Consider the following 6000-nt stretch of genomic DNA (forward strand, 5'->3'; position numbering starts at 1 on the left):
TATAAGTTACAACTTCCACCAGAGATGAGTGCAATCTTTGATGTGTTCCATGTTTCTCAGTTAAAGAAATGTCTTCGAGTACCTGAAGAAGCTATTGCACCCACCAACGTGCAGCTTCAATCAGATTTGACCTATGAAGAAAAGCCAATTTGAGTATTAGATGAAATGGAGAGAGTAACATGGAATAAGATTATTAAATTCTATAAGGTGGTGTGAAACAATTATAGTGAACAAGATGCTATGTGGGAAAGAGAAGATTATCTGCAAGAAGTTTATCTCGCCTTTTTCCAAGAATGGTAGGTCTTGCAAATCTCGAGACGAGATTTTTATAAGGCGGAGGGGCTGTAACACCTCAGGTGTTAGCCTTGCATAACTTGACTCGCATAGCATGAGCATGATCATAAAGCATTCATATACAAGCTTTGACATTTGAAACATTCGATTGAAACATGTGCAACTTTCTTATTATTTCATGTTTCCATGTGTATGTGCATATGATCATGAGTGTAAACATGTAGATGATTGTGTGACCTTGCAAATAGCTTAAACATGTTTAGAATATCATCATGAACAACTTTGGTATTTAGGGCTAGGGCTAATTAGGTCATTATGTCATAGTTAAATATGTATCATCATTTGAATGTAGCTTGTTTGACCAAGTTTGAACTAGGTGTTAGAGACCTTGCATGGAGGAGATCACTAAAGCAAAGTTGTAGTGTTTGACATAAGGAACAACTTTTATTTTTAGGTCATTGACTGATTCAGCTCCTAGCATGCTTGAATGGGTCCCACAAAAATCAGCAAAATCAAGATTTCAACACTTAAGAAATTTTTCTAAGTCTTGTACCCTAACCGTGCTGACAGCCGATGTTTGGGATGATTTTACTCCATTTCTGTTGCGAATTAGAACAAGTTCTTTGAATAAGATTTGTAGCTAGTACTTTAGGCTTCAACTTTGGTTTAGGAAGTTTTGGCTAGAAGTCCACGGATTAGGAGTTTGATCAACTCAAAAACACGCTATCAGGCTGCTCCTCGCTCGACTGAACGAACTGAATCACAATTCTTCAGTGGCCGGTCGGTTTAGGTCTTGGCCGCCGTGTGGACGTGAGGCTGGCCGCGTGTCACCGGTGCTCTGCCCAGCGTGGCTAAGGTAGGTAGATGCACGCCTTCAACTCCCCAGCGTTCGCCTGCTCCCTCCCGTGCTCACCATTTTCATTTTCCCCGGCCTCATTCCTCACCGCAGCAGCAGCCGAGCACAGCACCGCTCCGCCGAGCCCACCTGAGATCACCACCGCCCCATTCTTCGATCAGTCGCACCTAATGCTTTGCCTCCCTCTGCTCTATCCTTCCCTCATAGCAGCATCCACAGCCATTCTGTTGGTAAGCTATGTTCGCCTTGCGCCGCCGCAGGGATGCCTCGCTGGAGCTCCGCCATGGCCGCTGTCGTGGCCGTGCTTCGTCGGAGTAGCTCTAGCCGTTTAGGTCATGTAGCCACCATCGTAGAGTCTCCGTAGTCCCGTAGAGTGCGTCGCTTGACTTCGCCGTGGCCTCCACCGACGTGGCGCCACCGTCCTGCTCCTCCAAGCCACCATGGCCACCACCGTCGTAGTTAGCGCCGGCGAGAGGCCCCACCAAGTATCTCAATGGGTGCGCTAGGTCACGAGTGTCATGTAGCGTAGACGTCATCGCCGGTGAAGCTCGCTGTCGACGAGCCGTAGCCACGCAGTGCCGAGCAGCGCTGCTGCTCTGTTCGTGTCTCACTGGCATGTGGGGTCCCCTGTCAGCGGGTCCCATTGGTCAGCGACAGTTAGAGTGTGTGATAGTTCATTTGATCCAGTTTTTGAATTCTTTTGTGATTTTTATATATTCAGTTTGATAGCTCCAAAAATTTTGAAATAAATTTGTTAGTGTTCCTTAGGAAGTGTAGTATTTAGGAAAAATATGTTTTTAACATTTACAGTAGAAATTTTTGGAGATTTAAATAGGGATTTGAAATGTGCTTTGAATGCATTCAAATTTGTTTATTTTATATCTAGAGTTCCTGTGCTCCAACAATTATGTAATTTTTGTGGTAAGCTAGTCTTAGCATATATGAACTCTGGTAAAAATTTGAGGACCAGTGCATTTGTAGATTTATAGTTATAGATTTTTCTTTTATGAATAGTTAATCCTTGTGTAATTTTTTATAAATTATTTATGAATCCAAAATTCATGAAAATTTTTGGAGGTAATCCTAGTAGTATATGGATGCTAATAAAAATAGGAAATCTGTTGCTTGACATATTTCAATAGGGTTTTCCATTTATGCTATTTCAGGCCTTGCTGCCTTATCATTTTTGTATAGGATGTTCTACTAGGTAAAATGACATGAAATTTTTATAGTAGTCCTTTGATAGCATTAGTAAGGCACTGTAAATTTTTGAGAATTTATGAAGTACATCTGGTATATGTTTATTATTTAACCTAAATATCTCAATAAAATAATAAAGGCATTTAAATAAATAGTTTGGGCTTCACCATTATATTATCTTAAATGTATTTGGCATGCTTAAACTGTTGGTAGATTTTATGTTGTCAAATTTTGAATGATTACATGAAGTAGAAGTATTGTTTCTTTGTATTGCATATTGAATAGTTTCCGAATAGATTCTGGAGTTTGATGAGTTGCATGTTGAAAATGATGTGTACTATAAAAATGGTTAATAACAAAGTTGTAGAGAATTTGATAAGCTTTCCAGAAAGTCCAGGATCACTATATTTGGATTAGTAGAACTCCAGTTATGAGTGAAACGAGTAGCTACTATTTTGTGGCATAATTGATGCATTGTGGAAGTAGATGATTAAATAATCGAGAAGAGATATGCACCTACTCAATAAACATGATGCACTTGTTAACATATATGCATTCATAATACTTATGCCAAACTCATGCATCTAGGATCAGAGGAAGAGATAACGTTGCTGGAATTCGAAGAAGCAGAGGAAGGGGACCAGCAGGAGAATCCACAAGCCGCAGCTCCCGAAGGCATGGAGCAAAACCCTGAAGAACTTTTGGAGTGTCCTGACCACCGCCCTACTTCCTTTCTATGAGGCAAGCCTTGGAGCATTATAAGTCTCCTAGTAATTTACAAATGTTTACTTAAGTACTTATGATTGATGCATTAGGTTATAAGAGTTGAATGAAACCACTTGATGCATATAAATTCCTTGTCCAGATATTACACCTTTAACCGGTATAGGTCTAGGATCGAATATATGCTTAGCCATGCTTAGACCGGTAGAAGTCGGGTGATGTCCTATCACCTGCGAGATGTAGGTGGATACCAGAGCACGGTTGGCTATATCTGCTATCGTGGAACAGAACCATGGGGTAAAAGTAAATCGAGACCGGACAGGAGGTCGATAGAGAAGCAACAGGACATGGAGGTCTTGGGTGTGGATCTATCCCCATCTGCGTCAATTAAGGACTGTACCGTTGTTGGCGCTTCTAACAAGATTGAACGCATGCCTCTCACTTAGCTGGCCGGATAACTCGTTCCGACCGCGAAGCCGAGTAATTCAACTCAGGCCGGGACCCGTTCTGTTGTGCACTCCTTCCGGGGAACGATCAGACTAAGCCCAAGGGCAGGCTTGGCCTGGGCATCCTGGCATCTAGTGTTCCAGATTGTGCGGCGCGGTATGGACCCGCGAAATGTGTACCTGAGTTGTACCAAAGGTGACCTAAGGCTATCGTGGCTAGTAGACCTAGGTTTGTGTTAGGAATAAATTCTTAGCTGGTTGAAATCAATTCAAATCACCGTCTCTCCCAGATAGTGAGAAACTTGGCTAGTCCCAACATCGTAGTAACTGTGTTATGAAACATGATGGTTCGGATTAATATGGAATTGCGATACCTGCTACGGTTACTATTGTATGCTTCTAAATGATATACCACATGTTTGGCATGGGATAGTTGCTAATCTAGAAATGGATAGTTATAATTAACTTGATAAAGGAATCATAATTGTACAATGGGTCAATTGCCTTTTACGCAAAATGTTGTCAAGTTACGTCTACTTATACAGCCTTGCATAATCCTCGGAGTCATTTTATTTCTGGTTCATGATGGGTAAGTCTAGCTGAGTACTTTCTCGTACTCAGGGTTTATTTTCCCATTATTGCAGATGACACTATGTATCATGGTTATTGCAAGAGTTTCTTCTATCCCGCCATGGATGAGGAGTAAGCCTTGGGCGGGCTTCTTTATTAATTCCTATCTTTGCTTTTGTGGACCGTGATCCGACTTGGCACTGTATTAAACTATGTTGGGAACTTTATTTTTGAACTTAATTGCTTCCGCTTTATTTATCAAACTTGGTTTGTAATAACTTTTATTTGTACTCTGATGACGAAATGTATCTGTAAACTTTATGTAATATGTGGCATGTATGTTGAATCCTGTATGATCTTGGTTGTTGTAAATAGTTTATCGAGACCCGTCGTGGTACTCGATGGACTACCAGGTTTATATGGGTTCAGGTATGATAGTGCGACCGCTTGTGGGCTGTCATTGTACTTGTACTCTTATAAATTGGTTGGTTCTACGATAGTTTTCATCACTTGAACCAAACTCGATCACTAGATGGGCCGATCTAGAGCAGAAGTTCCATGTATATTTCTATAGTGGGACATGGGAGAAGAAGATTTTAGATTTGACAAGCATGTGGCAGAAGAGCAATGAGTCGGGCTCTAAGTTCATCCAAAGATTCAGAGAAGTAAGGAGCCACTATTACTCATTGAATCTGTCTGATGGCTAATTGGCTAATTTGGTCCTTTAAGGGATGTCACCGGCAATAAGAGAGAAATTTGAAGGCCAAGAGTTTGAGAATTTATCACACTTGGTCCAGAGAGTGTCTACTTTCAAGAGTTAGCATCGAACCCTATGAAGAGAAAAGTATCTAAAGGGTGTTGCTGCCATAGTTGATCCTTATGATGCAGACTCTAACGAGGATGATGACCCAGAAGTCATGGCTGCTGAATGGACATGGGGCAAAGCAGCTATATCTTGTCCTTGGATAAAGGAAACATAGAGCGCCTAAGACTTTGACATTAAGAAGGCCGACAGGATCTTCAATTTGCTGCTTGAGAAGAAGCACTTGAAGTTACCCCCAAACCATGTAATTCCTTCGACTAGAGGACTCAAAGGAAAGAAGTACTACAAATTCCATAATGCTACTTCTCATAGTACCAATGAATGTAGAGTCTTCAGGCAGCACATCTGTTGGTATATTTTAACGCACATAGATAAATCCATAAGCGCACGAATACCGCTATAGCTTTCACCTGGAGGTATTCCAAGTATCGTATCCATAGGGAAACATGTGAGACTAACTATGGTCTAACTTAACTAGGGGTAGCAACAAGGTTAGGATAAATAGGAGCATAGAGAGGATAATTAAGGTTCTCTAGTTCTGACTTGGGTAAGCTTATGTCTTCTACTATTCAACTAGGGACATTAGTAGGGAAAGACACTAGCAGAGGATGCTTTCCTTCACAACCATGTCCTATGTGCGCCTACAGACAGGAGGTGGACTACAAAGGATCAGCGAAGCTATATAGTATAGGCTATATAGAACTTATGTCACACACATGATCCACCACCTTCTGAAATGCAGGGGCCTCCATGATTAACCCAAGTCTAAGCACCATGCTTACACTCACGATTAATACTTTAACCTAGAGCATCTATAGATTAAAGCACTCAAAAGAGAGTCATGATACTAATAAACAATATAAACAATTACTTACTTGAATCAGAAGTTCATTACTAGAGAAATCTCAAAAGCAAGCTCAAGTAGAACTTGGATCTACCAAGGTACAAGCCATAGAGAGAGCACCGACAGGTCGGCACCTCCTACAAACTCTTCCCTCATTCTCTATCTCACTATTCTATTTATAAGACTAGATCCTATGGAGGACTAATCTTCTCTTGATTGCTAGCTCTGATCCTAAAGATATGAA

This window comes from Miscanthus floridulus, chromosome 1, assembly GCF_019320115.1.
Source record: "Miscanthus floridulus cultivar M001 chromosome 1, ASM1932011v1, whole genome shotgun sequence".
NCBI lineage: Eukaryota > Viridiplantae > Streptophyta > Magnoliopsida > Poales > Poaceae > Miscanthus > Miscanthus floridulus.